The sequence below is a fragment of the Panthera pardus genome, unplaced genomic scaffold (assembly GCF_024362965.1).
Source record: "Panthera pardus isolate Hobbes unplaced genomic scaffold, ASM2436296v1 HiC_scaffold_1, whole genome shotgun sequence".
NCBI classification, from domain to species: Eukaryota; Metazoa; Chordata; class Mammalia; order Carnivora; family Felidae; genus Panthera; species Panthera pardus.
Genome location: NW_026526654.1, coordinates 53,492,651 through 53,504,060, shown reverse-complemented (window position 1 = coordinate 53,504,060; position 11,410 = coordinate 53,492,651).

Sequence of the window (11,410 nt, the reverse complement as noted above, 5' to 3'; positions counted from 1 at the left end):
GATTTTCTTGTAGAAGCTACAGAATTCAGCCCTGTAGAGACCTTGACTTTTGGCCCATAAGACCCTTCAGATCACTGATCTCCAGAATTGTAAGTAATAAATTTGCATTGTTATTAAGTCACTAAATTTGTGGTAACTGGTTATAGCAACAAGAGGAATCCAATAAGTACATTGAAATACCAATATTAACATCTTGCTTACAAATTGTCCCAATTCATTTTGAGTTCTTAAGCCTTGGGTTCTGGATGGCTGGAGTAGACATTTGGCCTCCTGGTGAAACTAATACCACTTAATCTCTGCTGTGGTCTCTGAAAATACTGAATATTGGATTTTGCAAACATTGTTTTACCTGAACGTATTATCTTAAGAACTAAGGATTGAATTGTTTCCTAAACTGCACAGATCTTGGGTCACTGCGATGAATATCTAGTATGTTCTTTTAAGGCTTTAGACTCTTTAAAAGTGAGGCTACTGAGGAATTTGCAATTAAATGAATACCACTCCCAGGATGCCAAAGGAACCATACCTATTCAGTAGGATGGAAAATTCAGGCACAATGCTACTGGTAGTCCTAGTTCTAGTCAGGGATCAGGAAACCCCTGGCAGACTCTGAGCTAGATAAGAAATTGTGGACTATTTTGGATTTTATGTAATTTAGGACTTTGGCTATGTGGCTTTTGATACTCCCAAGTTTAAAGCAAATGGTCTTGAACTTCAATTCCTTTGATCTTTGAATTTTAATTTTCAAAGCGATTATTTTTTATTTATGCTTCAGAAACATATAACAGGAAGGGACTTATATTTAAATTTGGTTTATCTCTGTATTAATTGCACATTATTGTTGGAATATATGTTTCATCTTAATTTGGCCTTTTATTTTCAGTTTTATGTGAGCCTTTGCTTAAACTGTAAGAAAAACAGCTTGAGAGTATACTTACAGAGTTCTGGATAATGCCTGTAATCTACCCTGTGCAGCTGGCTAACTAGGAAAATGTGGGGACTACTGTTGCAAATTGTGCACCATATCAGACAACATGCTCTAGTGGATTTGCATTTCCTTATTTCTAGAGGTCCTCATCCTACATATGATAGTTTCATCATTTCTTTTGTGGTTCAGACAGTGTAGACTAAGTTGACAATCCACAAGGTTGCATATGTTATTATGATGATACACATTCTCTGAAACAGATTTTTATATATATATATATATATATATATATATATATATATTTTTATTTTTTTAATTTTTTATTTTTAAAAAAAAATTTTTTTTTAACGTTCATTTATTTTTGAGACAGAGAGAGACAGAGCATGAACAGGGGAGGGGCAGAGAGAGAGGGGGACACAGAATCTGAAACAGGCTCCAGGCTCTGAGCTGTCAGCACAGAGCCTGACGCGGGGCTCAAACTCATGGACCGTGAGATCATGACCTGAGCCGAAGTCGGACGCTTAACCGACCAAGCCACCCAGGCGCCCCTTAATGTTTATTTTTTTACTTTGAGAGCAAGAGCACCATTAGGGGAAGAGCAGAGAGAAAGAGAGAGAGTGTGCCCCAAGCAGGGTCCATGCCAATGCCGGGCTCAATCCCATGAACCTGATCATGACCTGATCATGACCTGAGCCAAAATCAAGAGTTGGACATTTAACTAAGTGAGCCACCCAGGTATCCCTTCTTTTTTCTTTTTTAAGTGAATTTTTCATTTCTTTTCTAAAGCTATGTAGATATCCTACTCTGTACCATATATTCTTATATGTTGGACAGTGGGAAAGGAAAATAGGAAAACTTGGCCTTGGCATGGATTAATTAGAATAGAGTTCTGATCCATGGTAGAATGTGCTAGAAACAAGTTGTGGAGCATCCACCAGAATTCCCAGGAAGATCATTGGGAAACAGACTCCTCAATGACTGCAGAAAACCATCGACTTACTATTGATAGATTGGCAAAAATGACTGGGAATTCTGTGCTGAGCTATTGTTTTTTATTCCTTTTGAGAGAAAGCCCCCTCAGTTTTTTTTTTTCCCCTTTTTTCTCCATGTAGTCTTACGGGGGTACCTCTCCATATCAGGAAATTCTAATTCCACAAAGTAGTCTACAGATAGAAACAACTATTCCCAACCTGGTATCTATTTGTATAAAGGTGATATATCAGCTTCTATTTTTAACTCTTTGTTTTATCTATCAGCTTATTCAGACATGGACAGGGAAGAAGAGTGCCATTTACTGGGCCTACTTCAGAAATTCCAACATGGTTTGTTGCCAAAGACTATAAAGTTAAAATACAAGTAATGTACAGTATTTTAAACCAGAACATAAAGGGTTATAAAAGTGAGGGAGGGTACCCAGACATGTGCACACACGTGTGCACGTGCACACACACACACACACACACACACACACACTCCCATTATGGATGTTAATGGGTTTGTGTGTGCTTTTAATTGAGGTATATTACTCCTTTGAGCTACTAAACTCTAAAAAATTATATGGTTACTGAAGAAAAAGCTAAGGATAGAGCTTGCTCAGGAGTATGATGGCAATCTCATCAGAGGGAACCTATTACAAAGGCCAGAAGCAAGACAGAATAAGTGGTAAAGTGCATTAAGGAACAAAAACAAACAAATAAACCAACCCTGGTGGGAAGTCACTGGAAAATGGGCTTACATTTTGAATCAGAGTAATTTCCTGGAAACATCATTCTCCCTGTTTAAGTACCGATGCCATAAGGTTCAGTGACAAAATCTTTAGCAATATAACAGGTTTTCTTACATTGGTTTCTTGATCCATGCTGGCACATTTGCACAATATGATGCCCTAGTGTTAATGGAGAGTGCAGGGGGCAATATCCATGTTAAGTGTTTTGCAGAGGGGAAACAGTCCACCTGTTAATGTAGAAAAGTTTATGCACAAACACTCAAAGTCCTATAGAGGCAGAAACTCATGGAGAAAGTACAGCAGGCAACATGGAGAGTCAGTGTCTAATTTCTGTCTTCTGTGCATCTTTCTCACTGCTATGAATACACAATATTTCTAAAATTATTCCGATTTGGAGAAAAGTGCGTATGTGCAGGGATGAGTGTGAGGTCAGGTCTATGTCATACTCAATGTAAAAAGAAGATAATATATATATTTTGGGAATTCAGGGTAAGACTGATTTCATTCCCCCAAAGTACAGTACTCTGAAAATTCTCATGGCCCTCCCATGGGATTTGTGTTCTGTATACTTCTCAATTAAAGTCAGGCTTTAATGTTGTATTTTTGATGTAATTTAGCACCACGCTGAAGTGCTATATAGATTCTGAAAATTATGACGCACGTTTAAAGCCTCTGAACATGATCCTATACCTTGCATAATGTAAGCCGAAGGCAACTGAAGCTGCCTTCATAGTATAGTATGTATTATAAAGTATATATAGTATACTAAGGTATACTATAGTACATACTGTAAATACTATATACAATGTATATACTATATTCTACTATGTCTACACTATACTACGTATATACCATACTGTATATATATACTATACTATGTAAATTACTATACTATACTATACTATGTATACTGTATGTATACTATACTGTACTATACTATACTATACTATACTATACTATAGCGGCAGAGTTTAACAGTAACAAGAACAGACTTCCTGAGATTAATGCCTGCCTCAGTCACACCCAGGCTATGGTATAGCAGGTAAATTTGTACCTTATTTTCCTTAGTCCAAAAATTGAAATAAAAGTAGTTGTTCTTATCTCATAGGGTGACTATGAGGATGATGGGGTTTAATATTTACAGTCACTCTTTGTCACAAATGAGTGATTTACATGTGTGTTGAATTGATTTTAAAAATTAATGCTCTAGAAAGAGTCCCATGCCACCTTATGGGAATTTCTGTGATCTGAAAACCTGGTTTAGTCCTCTCATATGTATCATCATAATTTATATTTCTCCTTTCATAAAACTTTTTAATCTAGTAAATTTTTATGTATCATTCACTTCTAAATAGGGTATCAGCTCCAAGATAACAGAGGCATTATTTGTTACTTGTTGATTACTTAATGGCTAACCCATGCATGACACAGGTAAATGATAAAAAATTGCTAAGATTATGCCTGATATACACGAGTGATTGGAACAATACGCAGTAGGCACTCATTTTTTTGTTGAATTGAATAATTTCTACCCTAAATGACTCAGGAAAAAGATCAGAAAGCTATTAAAGCTTTCATGTGGATCACACGATGTGTTAATTGTAGTCATGAATGTAATGGAACCAATGCATAACATTGCAAGAAAACAGCTTGAGAGTATACATATAACCTGGGTTCTGGACAATTCTTCTTCCTTTCCTGCACAACAACAAAACTTCTAAAGGATACTAACAGATTTTTCAATTGGAACACCCAACATAAGAGAAGGGTCCTGATGGATTTGCAGGGTCATGGCAATTCAGTATTTCTAGAGGCCCCACTCTTTAGATTAAGATTACATTTTTTTGTGTGATTTTTGGACACTGTAGGCAAATAGTCTACATACTTATATGCGTTTTTATGTCAGAATACATTTCTAAAAACTTACAGTTTATTTTTACATAAACATACAGTAAACTATATTATTTTTAGTGTATAGTTCTATGAATTTAAGACACAAATATAGTCATGTAACCACCATGATCATCAGTATGAGGGAATATTCCATCACCCAAAATACTCTCTCATGCTGTCCACTTGTAGTCACATCTCCTCTTACAACCCCTGACACCACTGATATGTTACTATACTTTTGTCTTTTTTGTTATTACACACAAATGGAATCATAGAAAAGTAACTTTCTGAGTCTACCATCCATACAAGTTGTTACCAAAGTCAGTAATTCACTCTTTTTACCGGTGAGGTTTGCTTTGAAGAGATTTTTCACTGTTTATTTATTCTTCCACTGAAGATGATTTAGGTTGTTTCCAGTGTTGAGTCGTTATGAACAAATAATTGTAGAGTATCTTTTAGGTACCACGTGTTCTTCTAGTGGAAGGGATACAGTGACAAGGGCAGAAGAGTTCCAATACCCATTATTCTTCAAGTCTATTGAGAAGTTAATTATTTTAATTTTTTTCCCGAAAATCACAAAGTCACATGTGTGGCTTAAAGTGTTTTCTAGATGCCTAAGATTTATTCCACTATATTTCAAAGAAGATAGCCAAAAGTTGAATTAAGACCAGTGAACCATTCACTGTTTCTTAATCTGCATTATGGTTACATGCTACTAAAACATACAACAGAGTTTCTGTTTAGAGTTATGTATAAAAGGGTACCTGGGTGACTCAGTTAAGCATGCAACACTTGATTTTGGCTCAGGTCATGATCTCACATTTCATGAAATTGAGCCCTGTATCGGGCTTTCCACTGACAGCACAGAGCCTGCTTGGGATTCTCTCTCTCTCTCTCTCTCTCTCTCTCTCCCTCTCCCTCTCTCTCTGCTCCTCCCCTTCACTCTCTCTCTCTGCCTCTCTCTCTCTCTCTCTGTGTCTCTCTGTCTCTTAAAATAAATATAAAAACTAAGAATTATGTATAGAAATTTTGCTTTGTTTTGTTCCGTTTTAAGATTATTGAGCATAATCCATCATAATTTCAGAGGAAGGGCCAGAGAACATGTGTTTTGTTGAAGCCCTCCTAAGTGTTTCTGGAGAACATTTTTAGTTAAGATGACTGCTCTAAATTTTTGAAATAGAAACCAGAAAAACACTGGGCAATATATCACTTCAAAGAAGATGATACAAACTAGTCAATTAGTTTCCATATACCATGTCATCTTAATCTGACTCTTGGTTACTTTTGAAGTACTTCCTTTATATTCTAATATTGAAAATCATACTGTTTTCTAGATGTCATCATTTTCATTACCTACCCCCCAAAAAGTTATTAGTAATTTATATTCTATTTTGAAAGCATATTAAAGTTGATACTGGAAGAGACTGTCCTGTTGAGATACATACAGTTATGATTCAGTGTAGATCCCACTGGAATACTGAAGTTAATACACTGAGGCTTTCCGTGGCCCCAAAGGGAAGGTTGTGGATCAATGCCAGCTCTCCCCTAATACTTGCTGTCTTACAAGGGCCGAGCCCATTTTCAATATTCAGTCATCTACCCTAGATTTCCTTTCTCCTATAATTCTGATCCTCATACCAAAGTGACTGAGAAACTAAATTAAGTACATTAGCCCACATCTTTCAGTAGCTTTACCATCAAATGTGTCCTTTCCATCCAATTACTCTCATTTATTTAAATCAAAGTGTACACACATGTCTCCTTTTGCACCTAAAAATCTATCCGGAAAAATTCACCTGTTTTCTTTTTTTGCATGGCCATATGAGTTATGCCATTTAAGTTCTATATGTTTCACAAGAAGTAAGTTACATTTAGACTAACATATCTGATCCTTTGGGTAGAACAGCCAGAAAGAGTGAAAGAGGTTACCTGAAGTATTAGAATCAATTCACAAAAGAAGTAAGGTACCAAGCATGAATTTTATCATTATTTAAAATACTGCTTCTTCCCCAAATAACAATATATTTTTTTCTCAAGTAGGACTACGGATGAGTGATCGATAGGTATGAAGTTCATAGTTCTAACTTGGACTGTTTCCATTGGGTAACTTTGGTATAAACAAACTGTGGCTGTGTAGAAAACCAAAAACAAAACCTTTGTATTGCTTTTATTGAATAAAACTGCTTCAAGTTCCAAACATATGCCTACTGCTCTGAAAAGGTTACCTCAGCCAGTGGATATAGTATCTTATTTCTTTTCTTCCCTTTTTCACTCTATGGATTTATTAAGAGTATTATCGATGGCTTTCTCAGGATAAGTTCACTTTACAAAATGGCTTAATATTTGTCCCTTTGGTTCATGACTATGAGGCTAAGCAGGGATAGAGATAGACATATTATTCACATATTTTTAAAACCCTGAAATTTGAAGTTTAGGACGAATGAGCTCATATGTTCCCTGGCTTATATAATTCTTTTTTGTGGAATGCTTGATATTCTGCCTGAGAACGGTAAGTTCATAAACGGCCATGCTGTTAGAATGGGAAAACGTCAAGTTTATACTGTCAAGGTTAAGGGAAGTGAATTCCTTTTACTTACTTTAGGTCTTAAGCTTCTTAAACAAGCTTTTAATTTGAGTTTCTTACAAAAGATTATCTGAACTACTGGGAATTCTTTCTAAAAGACTTACTTATGTACTCAATTAGTGAAGAAGAGTTCTGTCATCTTTCTGGCTTATAGTTCAATGAGGCTGTCTTTATGCTGGCTTTGTTTTCATAAATGCCAAACCAGGTTAAAATAACATTTAAAAGCACATTTGTTAATGACATTCACTATTTCCATTTCCGTTTCAATAGTGCTAGACAATTATGACACGATTTAGTTATTTCTTTCAAATATTAACATTTCACAACGCTTGAATGCTTGTCCCATCTAAAGCTTCAAATTTAGTTTAAAAATGTTTGTAATGCAATTGCAGCTAGACATTTAAAATCCCACTATCATAAACAAAACCATTAGTTCCACTTTAAAAATTTTTTTTTAACGTTTATCTATTTTTGAGACAGAGAGACAGAGCATGAACGGGGGAGGGTCAGAGAGAGGGAGACACAGAATCTGAAACAGGCTCCAGGCTCTGAGCCATCAGCACAGAGCCCGACGCGGGGCTCGAACTCACGGACCGCGAGATCATGATCTGAGCCGAAGTCGGCCGCTCAACCGACTGAGCCACCCAGGCGCCCCCCATTAGTTCCACTTTAAATGACAAGAAGAGATGGACTTTAACATGCTCTTTCAAACCATGTCCTTCTAATATGAACAAAAAATTTAAGACAGAGATATGCTACTAAATAAATTTTATATTCTTTTATCAAGGGACTTCTTTTTTTTTTTTTTTTTTTTTTAATTTTTTTTTTCAACGTTTTTTTATTTATTTTTGGGACAGAGAGAGACAGAGCATGAACGGGGGAGGGGCAGAGAGAGAGGGAGACACAGAATCGGAAACAGGCTCCGAGCCATCGGCCCAGAGCCTGACGCGGGGCTCGAACTCACGGACCGCGAGATCGTGACCTGGCTGAAGTCGGACGCTTAACCGACTGCGCCACCCAGGCGCCCCTATCAAGGGACTTCTTGTTCTGCTTCTTTCCTTGTAAGTATGGAGGAATCTGCTTCACTGAGACAGGTGGAAAAATCCAGCTTGCCTCTGAGCACTTCTGAATGACAAGAAAGATGGTTTCTCTTTACCATCTCTTGGGCAACCTGGATGTGTAATTAAACAAACCAACCAAACTGGCCTTGGTTAGTTTGATATTTTTATGACATAAGAAAAATAATTTGTTGTCTTCAGCATATTTAAACATATATAACTGCATTTGTCTCCTCTGAACAAAAGAATATTAGAGGAGGTGTTCTAAAATGTCAGAGTAAATGTTCACAAGGCAGGAGGCTCCAACCTGAGAACAGAATACACCTACCTGGAGTGTGAAAACAGACCAAGCACAGAGCAAAACAGTTACTTAACTGTTGAATCCCATCACACGTTTGTGACTTTTCTGTTCTAATAAAACTACCTTTTTAGTTTTTAAGTTTTTTGGGGAGTGGGGTGAATGGTTACTAAACATGAAGTGAGGGTGTGTTTGGATAGCTTTGACCGCTTTTGCTGCTGAGTGGTAAAGATTAGAATAGCTACTATTTGGGTTTAGAGTTGTATAACTTTAAATTTCATTTATATATTTTTTTCCTAACTACTGCTCATTCTCTGTATTTAGTATCATTATTTTCTCATACCCCATTTTACCAATAAACAATTCTAAGTGACCTGCTTAGGATCACAGGAGCATTAAGTAATAGAGTCAGGGCTTAACATAAGGCATTCTGGCTTTAGGCCATGTTCACTTTGCAGGCACTATGTATTTAAGCATCCTTTGGAAGGACTTAGATGTGTACATTAATTAAAATATTAAAGGCCCAATGCAGAGTGCAGTAGTGGGCTTTGAAATCTTGGACTGGGATAATCTCTTATAATGAGGTTGGTATAATGAGATGCTTTTGATTGTATTTATAATGTATCTTAGAGAAAACTAACAATTCCTAGGGTCCTATTTTATTTAATACCAAGTTACAAATGTTGTTTCTAATCACACTTTTCTTAGTGAAGTGTTGAGTGTCTATTTTGTAGAAAGAATTTGAATTATCTATACGAGTTATTTGAAGTTCTTGGAAAATTTAACACTGTGTACTCATTGCAAGGTATGGATACACCAGGGCATAGTGATTTCAACCACAAGAGGGAACTTTGAGGCCTAAATCAAGTCTCTGGAGGAACATATTGTAACTTTGGTCCTACTTTATATTGTCATCAGCCTTTCTTTCTTAACCATACCTCCTGTTTTCTAAAAATAGTGCTAGCTCAACAGAGACCCACATTTGGGAATACCATCAACAATAAACTCATTTGAGGGCTTTATGGGCATTTATATATCTTTGGTCTGATAATTTTAATAGCCAGGCATCCATTCTTAGCAGAAGAAAGTAACTATCCAGGGAGAGTCCAGGAATATAAAATATTCCATCTACATAAAATATTCTAGCTAACCATTATGGCAGGAATATAAAACTTTCCGGCCTACTTTATGAAAATGAAATTAGAGTGCTCTATGTACCCTCAATGAAATAAGAAATGCTGATTTGTGATGTTCTCAAAGTTAGAGGAATTCCTTTCTCTATCTGATTCCCTTGTAAGAAAGAATAATTGGTGTATTCCGAATTAAGGCTTTTCTTTGAAGTGAGTTTCTTTGGATCCCAGCCAAATATATCAGCATATTTAGGAAATCAGGCTGCAGAAACCTCTCTCAGAGTATCTCAAATGTGTCTTGGGGGTAGGGCTAAGATAAAACTCTCAAGACTTCAGAAATTCCCCATTTTTTACCCAGAAGCGAAGCATCATGTCACATATACCATAGACATCTTAGACTACTTAAGATTAGATTAAAGGACTGCTGCAGATGTCTGTATCCCAGTCTCTAAAAGCAATCTTGCTTCCAAAGCCTGTTCTCTAAAAGTGATATGGTAATTGAAAGTAAACCTTGGCAGAATATGATATATCCCTGTCCCTCTGAGTGTTCATCTGTAGCTCTTTCTATAGGGTCTCAAAGTACATTCTGTGTCAGTGCTAGTGAAATAGAATCAATATTGAAATTCGAGACTTTGGAAATTAACCATTCCAGGACATAGGAAAAACCACTGCATGATTGGTTGCTAGATTAAATTTATTAATTAAGAGTGTTCAATAAAATTCAATATGTTTTAACTTATTCATAGGAAAAGTAAATGTCTACATGTTGAGAATATCTATTTATTCCTACTCCTTTTCCCCACATTTTTTATTCACACCCTTAACACCTACAATACAATCCGTTCCTAAATATGAGAAATAACCAAGTACTTCCATTTGGTCCTCCATGTATTTTTATTGCTTCTATTTCTATATCTATAAACATATGTGTGGACAGGTGTGTTTATAATTGTATTCTGCATGTTTCCTGTTTCTTTAAACCCACTCAAAATATTCACCATATTTTTACAACAAAACCTACATAATTTTCTTAAACCTTTGAGTTAACGAAAGTTTGTAAACGAACCTCCTACCTTTCCACACACTATTTGGCATTTTCATTTTCTATCTCACCTAAATCCCTGTTAAAATCTTTAATTTTTTTCTCTTCCTGAGTATACAGACAGTTATCATGCCTATTCAGCTTATATCTTTGTTGTTTTCAAATCTTTGCTCAAATGCTTGACATGGATTCTTTCAACACATATTACTCCCAATAAAAATAAACGTAGAATAAATAAGTGTGTCTTGAGATTTGTGTTCCCTACCATCCCACTGGAAAACCAGAATTTAGGCTGCCTAAACCAGCCTAAATGAGCACAAATTAGGTCATAGATATAATTACTAAAATATCCAAAATGAAAGAGGAAATAAGTGAAAGGAATTGCTACTTTAAATAAAAACATTAATCAGCTATAGGAAAAAAAAAATTCTAATTAAGAAACTAACAGTAGTTGAGATCCAGAACTCAGGAAAAAAAACCACTATACTAAAATAATAACTTCAAAGCATTCTATTTACCATCTATCATCTTAATTGTTTTCTTACTAAGATATTTTATTGCTGATTATTCTAGATGATTTTCAGTATGAGCATATGGTCCATGTCATAATTAAAGTCAAGAAACATTAAGATCTGTTAAAAATAATCATATGCCAGCTAACTTACATGGCATTTGCTTTTTTGTTAAATACAGGATTCTCATTGGAATTTACTTAAATGTATTTGTTTAAAAAAAGAATATATTTTGTTTC